We start from the raw sequence: 10,327 nt of genomic DNA, 5'->3' as shown, positions 1-10,327 counted from the left end.
ATCTACTTTGGGTCTCACCAACGTAGAGGAAGACACATTTCCAAGATATGATTTGTAACAAATATTCATCCCTTTTAGACATGACCCGGTGGTCCTCCAAACATAAGTAAGGATCGTATTACATCTAAGGAAAAAGTTTACCATACTTTTAATTAATCTATTAAAATTTTAAAAAAACAACTTTCCACTTCTGTGTTTTCATCTTTTATTGCTGTTGTTTTACATATTTTGATGTAAAACCTGCTTGTAAATGCAAATATCTAATCAGCCAATCACGTGGCAGCAACTCAATGCATAAAAGTAAGCAGGCATGGTCAAGAAGTTCAGTTGTGGTTTAGACCAAACATCACAATGGAGCAGAATTCTGATCTAAATGACTTTGACCATGGAATAATTGTCAGAGTGGTTTGAGTATCTCAGAAACTGCTGATCTTCACACAGAACAGTCTCTAGAGTTTACAGAGAATGGTGTGAAAACAAAACAAAACATCCAGTGAGCGGCAGTTCTGTGGGTGAAAGTGCCTTGTTAATGAGATAGATTAAAGGAGAATGGACAGACTGGTTCAAACTGACAGAAAAACAACAGTAACTCAAACAACTATGTGTTAGAATCATGCTGCACAGAAGAGCATCTCTGAACACACAACACGTCAAACATTGAAGTGGATGGGAAACAGCAGCAGAAGATCACAAACACACATAGGAGGTACCTAATAAAGTGGCCACTGAGTGTATGTAAGGCAAGGCATCATGAGGATTATCTTCAGCATTAGCTGTGAATTCTTGCTTGTAGACATACCAGAGCCCAGGGGGTAGAGGATAACTGGCAGTGTAGCTGAATGTTGTCTGAGGTGGCTGTTATGGTGCAATCCTTAATTGAGCAAAAACATTCAATTATATGACAACACACACAAAACACTGGAGGAACTCAGCAGGTCAGGAAGTATCTATGGAAAAACAGTCGATGTTTTGGGCCAAGACCCTTCTTCAGGACTACTTTAATTACGTTGCCTGCTTTCTCCTCCTCTCCTGAAGCAGTAATGTGCCAAGAGATGAGTCAACGAGCCTACTTTATAGCATCACACCCAAAGACTTCACTGCGGCGGACAGGAGGCCTCGACAACAGGTAGTTAAAACTGCGCAATGCATCACTGGCACCAACCTATCCGCCACCAAGAACATATACTCAGTGCCACTTTATTTGGTAATAATGTAGCCCATCCACTTCAAGGTGCTCTTCTACACACCACTGTTGCAACCAACAATCATTCCACAGTCAAAGTCACTTAGAGTACATTTCTCCCCCATTCTGATGTTTGGTCTGAACAACAACTGAACCTCCTGACCATGTCTGCATGCTTTTCTGCATTGGGTTGCTGCCACATGATTGGCTGATTAGAGATTTGCATTAACGATCAGGAGTACAGGTGTACAGATATACCTAATAAATAGTGTAGATACAGAAATGTTCCAGAAAGCAATGTCAGGAAGGATCCCACTTCCGTCAGGACCACCAGACTCAAAAACAGTTATTTCCTATTTCAAACTTCAAAGTTCAAAGTCTATTTATTATCAGAGTATGCATCATTATATACAACACTAAGATTCGTTTTCTTGCGGGCGTACGCAGTAAATCCAAGAAACACAATAGAATCAAATAAAGACCACATCCGACAGGATGGACAGACAGCCAATGTGCAAAGGACAGCAAACCGTGCAAACGTGAAAGAGAAAAAAATAATAATTATAATGCTGTTAAAACAAATGACGAAATTCACTGTGTGTTCTGATGTACATGTGATTAATAAATCTCTGAATCTGAAGGCTGTGCCAATGACATATACGTCCTTCCAGAGAATAGAAGAAAAAAACGCATTTCAAAAGTATCTAAACAGAAGAGATTGTGCAGATGTTAGAAAGAATCTCTTGTGTTTATGATTTACTGCTCCACTATGTAGTATTGAGGTACACCTACCCTGAAAAAGTTAAAATCTTCTCTTCGACGGGAGTTCTGTGAGACCCTCTCTCACTGCTCCTCTCCTGTGATCTCTGCTGCCCTCTGACTCTTCAAACATGTCCTAACCCAGACTTGTACCTTCTAGCTTCTTCCCTCTGCCTTTCCAGTCTCAACCCAAACTCTTTATTCCACTCCACTGATGCTGCCTGACCTGCTGAGTTCCTCCAGCATTTTGTGTGTGTGTGTGTGTGTGTGTGTGTGTTACTTTTAAAAATATCTACACAAGATAACTAGAAGCTGTTATGTTTTATCAGCTACAAGATGCATTTAGCATTTAAATATACAGGCATTTGAACAGTGATAAGAAAATAATACCCTTACTTTGTGTTCCCATTTCTCTACTATAATTATGCTAACATTAGTGGAACAACTGTGGAATTAACAAAATAAGAACAAGAATGAGTAAACCCAGCAAGAGTTAAGTTCACAGTTCCAAATATTAACCATTGTTCATTATAGTTAGATGATATTATGAAGTATGTATATAGATACACTCAGTGGACACTTTGTTAGGTCTGTCCTGTACCTAATAAAGTGGCCATTGAGTATATGTTCATGGTCTTCTGCTGTTGTAGCCATCCACTTCAAGGTTCAACAGATTGAGCGTCCAGAGATGTTCTTCTGCACACCACTGTTGTAATGCATGGTTATTTGAGTTACTATCGTCTTTGCATCAACTTGAACCAGTCTGGCAATCCTCCTCTGAATTCTGTCATTAGCAAGTCATTTTCGCACACAGAACTGCCACTCACAGGATTTTTTTTGCTTTTCACACCATTCTCTGTAAAATCTAGAGACTGTTGTGCATGAAAATCACAGGAGATCAGCAATTTCTGAGATACTCAAACCACCCCATCTGGCACCAACAATCTTTCTATGGTCAAAGTCACTTAGATCACATTTTTCCCCATTCTGATGTTTGCTTTGAACAACAACTGAACCTCCTGACCATGTCGGCATGCTTTTAAGCATTGAGTTGCTGCCACGTGATTGGCCGATGAGATATTTGCATTAATGTACCAGTAGCAAATAAGCTGACCACTGAGTATATAATGAATAACCGTTTACAACATTGTATCAAAAGTAACTTATGATTTAAAAGAGACAATTGTATGGGAATTAAATTGAACAACGTTATTGAGGTACTTCATTGCTTTTGTCAGTGTGTGAATTGAAGCTTGATTAAATTTAAAGAGTAATGGTTTTTGCAGAGAACTGATACAGGATAAAATTAATAGAAAATTGTGGAATGCAGAAAGATAATCTCATATGTAGGGTTGAACATCTATTAAAAATGATCTTTGAAGCCAAGGAAAATGTTACAATGCCTTCCTTCTCTCTCAGTAAATGCAAATATATTTTCTCTAATCTCAAAGGAGCCTTCTCGTCACATGTGAATGAATGAATTAATTAGGCTAATACAGGGACAGAAAATTCCAGTAACTATGCAAATCTAGTATAATTTCTGTAGTTAGGTTTTAAAAGGATTGGAAAAATAATTCTATTGTGGAAAGAGAGCCTTGAACTCGTGGGTGTGGTTGACTATTCTAGGTCACGGCAATCCTGCTGGCTATATTCCATGTAGGTTGAAATAAGATATTTAAGTTGGTTAAAGAGATTAAAAATGAAAGTGACAGTCTTAAATTAACAAGCCCAAAGTGAAATTGGAAATGAGGGGATGTTTAGCTTTATTAAACTGATTAGCAGTGAATAAAAGATGGTCCTCCTTCCCTTCTTCCATGGTCTACTGTCCTCTCCTATCATATTTCTTCTTCTTTAGCCCTTTATCTCTTCCACCTATCACTTCTCAGTTTCTTATTTCATCCCCACCCTCCCACCTTCCTTCTCACCTGGTCTCATCTTAGGTCCCACAGCACCAGGTTCAGGAACACCCTTCAACCATCAGGCTCCTGAACCAGTGTGGATAACTTCACTCACCTTAATACTGAACTGATTCCACAACCTATGAACTCACTTTCAATGACTCTACAACTCATGTTCTTAATATTATATATTACTTGCTTATTTATTATTATCATATGCTTTTCGTGTGTTTGCATAGTTTGCCTTCAGCTTCGTCGAGCGCCTCCTCCAGAAGAAGCAGGATCTCCCAGTGGCTACCCATTTTAATTCTACTTTCCATCCCCATTCCAATATGTCTTCCTCTACTGTTGTGATGGGGCCACTCTCAGGTTGGAGGAACAACACTTCATGTTCCGTCGGGCGCTCAGAATACGGTGTTCGGCGAAGTGGTCCTGCTGAAGGGTCTCGGCCCAAAACGTCAACTGTTACTCTTTTCCATAGACTCTGCCCCGGCCTGCTGGGTTCCTCCAGCATTTTATGTGTGTTGCTTAGATTTCCAGCATCTGCAGATTTTCCCTCGTTTGTCTTCAGCCACCGATACCTCTGTTACAGGTTGCAATCAGAATTCTTTCTCATTGCACATTTGCCTTTGAGACAGAAGATAAAAAATGTGTGCTTAGTAGATAGTGTGAAGTGAGTGATATCATATTCCGTGCCCTTTAGGGGACCATGGTACATAACGGTTAGCACGACATTATTACAGCTCAGGGCATCAGAGTTTGGAATTCAAATCTGGCGTCCTCTGTAAGAAAGTTTGTACCTTCTTCCTGTGTGTATAGAAACATAGAAAATAGGTGCAGGAGTAGGCCATTCGGACCTTCAAGCCTGCACCATCATTCAGTATGATCATGGCTGATCATCCAACTCAGAACCCTGTACCTGCCTTCTCTCCACACCCCCTGATCCCTTTAGCTACAAGGGCCATATCTAACTCCCTCTTAAATATAGCCAATGAACTGGCCTCAACTGCTCCCTGTGGCAGAGAATTCCACAGATGGTTTTGTTGGTGTTGGTTTCCTTTGGGTGTACTGTTTTCCTCCCACAGTCCAAAGATATATTGGTTAGTAGGCTAATTGGAATTGTCTTATGATTGGGCTGGGGTTAAGTAAGTGGGCTGCTGGGCAGTGTGACTCATTGGACCAGAGGGGCTTGTTCCCTACTGTATCTCTAAATAAATAAAATTAAAATAAATAAATATATACCCATTTCCATTAGCATCTATAGTAGTGTACACTGGGCAGTGCTGAACAGACTTGCTGACTCAGTACGTGCTTTGCACAACTGTCCTAGACAATTTATGTTTCTTACTGAATTGCTTAGCCATTACAATCAGTTAAGAAGTCATTTTTATTTTGATTTAAGTTCTCTGGAAGTGTTTATAATCAGCTGATCTGAAGCCAGAAGCAGCAACAATGAGGTCTGATATTCATGAGCCAGACGCAGGAAGTTGCTGGAAACTGATTACTTGCATTGGAGGCTACAGTCTACACATATTATTGTAACCCAAGCTGCAATTAGTCATCATGATATTTGCAGGTAATTGTATCTTTATAACAACTGTTTCTATATCTAGTGTTTGGGTCCGGAATTAGGGCCTAGTGTTCAGTGATCGACATATCTTGGGATCGATGCTGAGGATCAAGGCACAAGAGCCAAATCGGAAGTTCAGGAGTCAAGGCCCTCTGGCTGGAGCCGAGTCTGCGAATCTATAAGTGCACCGGGGAGGTCAGTGTCCGTTGGAGGCTGGAGATTGGATGTTTGTCTTGGGGTTGTAGGACTGTGTAGGTAGGTTGGTTGGTTGGAAGGAGGAATGGGGCTTGCGTTTGCTTTAGTTGTTTGTTGCTTGTTCTGTTTCATATTGTCCTGCTGAACATTGTGGACATGCTACATTGGTGCCTGAATGTGTAGCTACACCCTCGGATGTGTTGGCTATTAATGCAAATGATGCATTTAACTGTATCTTTCAATATACATGTGATAAATAAACTTGAATCTTGAATCTACAGCTGAAAGTATGTATGTCTGCCCATTCCCCTGTACTTATGAATCCTAAAAGAGAAAAAGGAAAACGATTTTCTAAGTTTTCAATGTCTTACCTTTTGTTTATTTCATTGTATTTGTCATAATGCCCATGGTAAGTTCTGCTTCCATCTATCATCCACCTCTCTCTGGATCTCTCTCCAGGGACTCACTAACCCGTCTCATCACTCCACCTCTCCACTGTAAACCTGAAGCAGACTTGGCCCAAAATATCAATCATTCCCTCCCCCATCCACAGATGCTGCCCAAATTGCTGAGTTCCTCCAGCACAGAAATAGGCCACTGAGCCCACAATGTTGTGCTGAACTAACTTAAATTAGTAATCAAATGCACAACTACTCTAATCCCATCTGCCGACACGATATTTGTTGTTGTCACCGTAGAGTCGTTCAGCATGGAAGCAGGCCTTCCAGCCTAGGCCATCCATACTGACCAAAATGTCTGTCGAAGCTTGTCCCGTTTGCCTCTATTTGACCCATAAAGCTCTATGTATATGGGTCAAATAGAGGCAAATGAGAGCCTAGGCCTTTTCTATCCATGTACTTGTCCAAATGTCTTTTAAACATTATAATTGCACCCATTTCTTAATGTCTAAGCTGCCTCTGGCGCCTCATTCTATATATTACCTAAGTTAAAAATTTTGCCCATTAATTCTTTTCCTCTCTCACCCTAAACCATAATCAGAAGCAGAATCAGGTTTATTATCACTGACATACAATATGTTGTGACACAAAAGGTACTGCAGATGCTGGAAATCCAGAGTAATACACACAATGTGCTGAAGGAGCTCAGCAGGTCAGGCAGCATCTATGGAGGGGAATGAACAGTTGACATATTAGGCAGAGACCTTTCATTAGGACAACATCAGTATGTTGTGAAATTTATTGTTTATTGGCAGTAGCACAGTGCAATGCATAAAAAATACTACAAGATACAATAAGAAAAATATAAATAAAATAAATAAGTAGCTCAAGAAGACAGCAAAGAGTGAGGTCGTGTTCATGGTCCACTCATAAATCTGATGGTGGAGGGGACGAAGCTGTTCCTGAATCAGTGAGTGTGGGTCTTCAAACCCCTCTACCTCCTCCCTGATGGTAGCAATGAGAAGAGGGCATGACCTGGTGGCGGGGGTCTGTAATGATGGATGCTGCCTTCATCAGACATTGCTTTTTGAAGATGTCCTCGGTGGGGAGGCTAGTGCCTTTGATGCAACCTACCCCCTCTCCCCTACCCCGGGGAAAAAAAATGGTGAATCATATTTTATCCCTTGCCTTACGTATCTTATCTCCACCCTCTCAATTTTATACATCCTCTAAAAATGAGGTCACCTCACAATTTCCAGTGCTCCTGGGAGAACACACTTATTGTCCCACTTCCCTCCAGAAGGTGGTTCAGGAGCATGAAGACTTGTATGGCCAGATTTGGGAACAGCTTCTTTCCAACTGTGATAAGACTGCTGAACAGATCCTGACCCGGATCTGGGCCGTACCTTCCAAATATCTGGACCTGACTTGCACTACCTTACTTTCCCTTTTCTATTTTCTAATTATGATTTATAATTAAAATTTGTATTATATTTACTTCGATTTGTACTTCAGGGAGTGCGAAGCGCAGAAACAAGTATCACTGTGATGATTGTATGCTCTAGTATCAATTGTTTGGTGACAAAAAAGTAAAGTAAAGTAAAACAGTCCCAGCCTATCCAGTTTTTCCTTATAACTGAAGCCCTCCAGTCCTGCTAACAACCTTGTGAATCCTTTTTGGACCCTTTCCAGCTCAATGTCATCCTTCCTATAACTGGGCGACCGGAACCACACACAATGCTCCAAGCTTTGTAAGCTGCAACATAATTTTTACCTCCTGTACTCACAGCCCTTACTGACAAAGACAGATGCCTTCATCATTCCTCTGTCCATCTGTTTCACCACTTACAGGGACTATGTATCTGTACCCCTAGGTTTCTCTGTTCAATAACAGTCTCCCGAGCTCTACCAGTTACTGTTTAAGCCTTGCCCTGGTTTCACTGACCAAAGTGCAAAATCTTGCACTTGTCTGAGTTACTGAGTTAAATTCCATCTGCCATTCCTTGGCCTATTTCCCCAAATTCATCTAGGCTCTATTGTAATCTTAGATAACCATCTTCAATGTACACCGCCAATTTTGATGTCATCTGCAAATTTACTGTTTTAACAGCAATGTCATCCAAATTGTTAATATTAATGACAAACAACAGTGAGCCTAACACCGATCCCTGCGGCTCAACACTAGTCACAGGCCTCCAGCATAACCACCCTCCACTTCTACCTTTCAATATATTATCATCCAAGTGAAAAAGGTGCCCCTTAGGTCCCTTTTAATTTTTCCCTGCTCTCCCAAAACCATAATCGGAATCAGTTTATTATCACTGACACATGTCTGATTCCTTCATCCAAGTCAAGTTTGGATCCTATTGACTAGTTCACCATGCATTCCTTGTGATCTAACCTTCCAGTCTAGTTTACCATGTGGGCTCTTATCAAAAGTCTTTGCTGAATTCTATACAGACAACGCCTACCACCTTCCCCTCATAATCCTCCTCGGCATCTCCAGGAAAACTCAGTCAAATTTCTAATGATCAAAGCCATGCTGACTACAGTATTTCTAATCAATCCCTGCTTTTCCAAATGTCTGAACCTGTTCTGATAAAGAGTAACTCACTTGGAACAATAACTCTATTTATCTCTTTCGGTGTAACTGCCTGATCTGATAAGCATTTGCAGCATCAAGTGTTTCTAGACTTCACCTCCTGCAGTGTTTAGCTTTCACAGTCTAAGACAGCTGGAAAAGCTGAGACTACATGGATAGATTTCAGTGGAATGAGGTGATGAGAGACACCACACACATATAAATTTCTTCTTCACACACACACAAAATATTCTTCAATTTTTTTTATCATTTAACCACACACACAGGTATACAGCTAAACGAAACAGCTTTCGTCAGGGAGCAGAGTGCAAAACACAGTACATAAAATATATCATTCATTCGTTATGACATGGGCAATCATGGTCTTTCCATGACCGTAATTATTCCTGGCAAATTTTTCTACAGAAGTGGTTTGCCATTGCCTTCTTCTGTGCTGTGTCTTTACAAGACAGGTGACCCCAGCCATTATCAATACTCTTCAGAGATTGTCTGCCTGGTGTCAGTGGTCACATTACCAGGACTTGTGACGCACCGGCTGCTCATACGACCATCCACCACCTGCTCCCATGGCTTCACGTGACCCTGACTGGGGGGCTGAGCAGGTGCTACACCTTGCCCAAGGGTGACCTGCAGGCTAGCAGAGGGAAGGAGCACCTTACACCTCCTTTGGTAAAGATGTATCTCCATCCCACCACCCAATATAATACATATAACACATCAAATAATATTAACAAAAAATGTTAAAAATCTGTAGACGTACAAGTTGGCATAAAGTGCATATAGGACCTTAGTTAAATGTACAACAGTATAAAGCTACTGCTGTTATCATAAATAATGTGTACTGGGTGGTAGCAGGGTGTTTGAAAGTCCCACAGCCTGGGGGAAGAAGCTGTTAGCCAGCCTAACAGTCCTTGTTCTCATACTGCTCGACAGGAGAAGGTCAGCGAGATTGTGGGATGGGTGGGAGGGGTCCCTTGACAATGCTGCAGGCTCTGCAAATGCAACAAATGTTCAAGGAACTCAGTGGGTCAGACAGCATCTACGGAGGGAAATAAAACAGTTGACATTTCGGGCCGAGACTCTGCATCAGAACTGGAAAGGAAGAGGGCATAAACCAGAAAATAGGGTGGGGAGAGGGGTAAGGAGCACAAGCTGGTAGACGATAGGTAAATCAGAATCAGGTTTAATATCACACTGACATATGTCATGAAAGTTGTTGTTTTGGGGAAGCAGTGCATTGTAATACATAATAATAAAAGTTCAAAGTAAAATTTACTATCAGAGTACATACATGTCACCACATACAACCCAGAAATTCTTTTTCTTGCAGGCATACTTAGCAAATCGATAGAACAGTAACTGTGAACAGGATCAATGAACAGCAAACTGTACAGATGTAAATAAAACGAAGCAGTAATAAATAACAAGAGCATCTCCAACTCGCTGACTATCAACTCTGGGGCACCACAGGGGTGTCTGCTTAGCCCGCTGCTTTACTCTCTCTAAGCTCATGACTGTGTGACTAGGCATTGCTCAAATCTCTCCATAAATTTGCTGATGATACAACCATTGCTGGCAAAATTTCAGATGGTAATGTAAGGGCATACAGAAGCGATATTTACCAGTTAGTGGAGTGGTGTCGCAGCAGCAACCTCATACTCAATGTCAGGAAGACCAAAGAGCTGATTGTGGATTTCAGAAAGGGTAAGACAAGGGAACACA

This window comes from Hemitrygon akajei, chromosome 29 (assembly GCF_048418815.1).
Source record: "Hemitrygon akajei chromosome 29, sHemAka1.3, whole genome shotgun sequence".
In the NCBI taxonomy this organism is placed as follows: domain Eukaryota; kingdom Metazoa; phylum Chordata; class Chondrichthyes; order Myliobatiformes; family Dasyatidae; genus Hemitrygon; species Hemitrygon akajei.
This window is presented reverse-complemented; position numbering follows the sequence as displayed.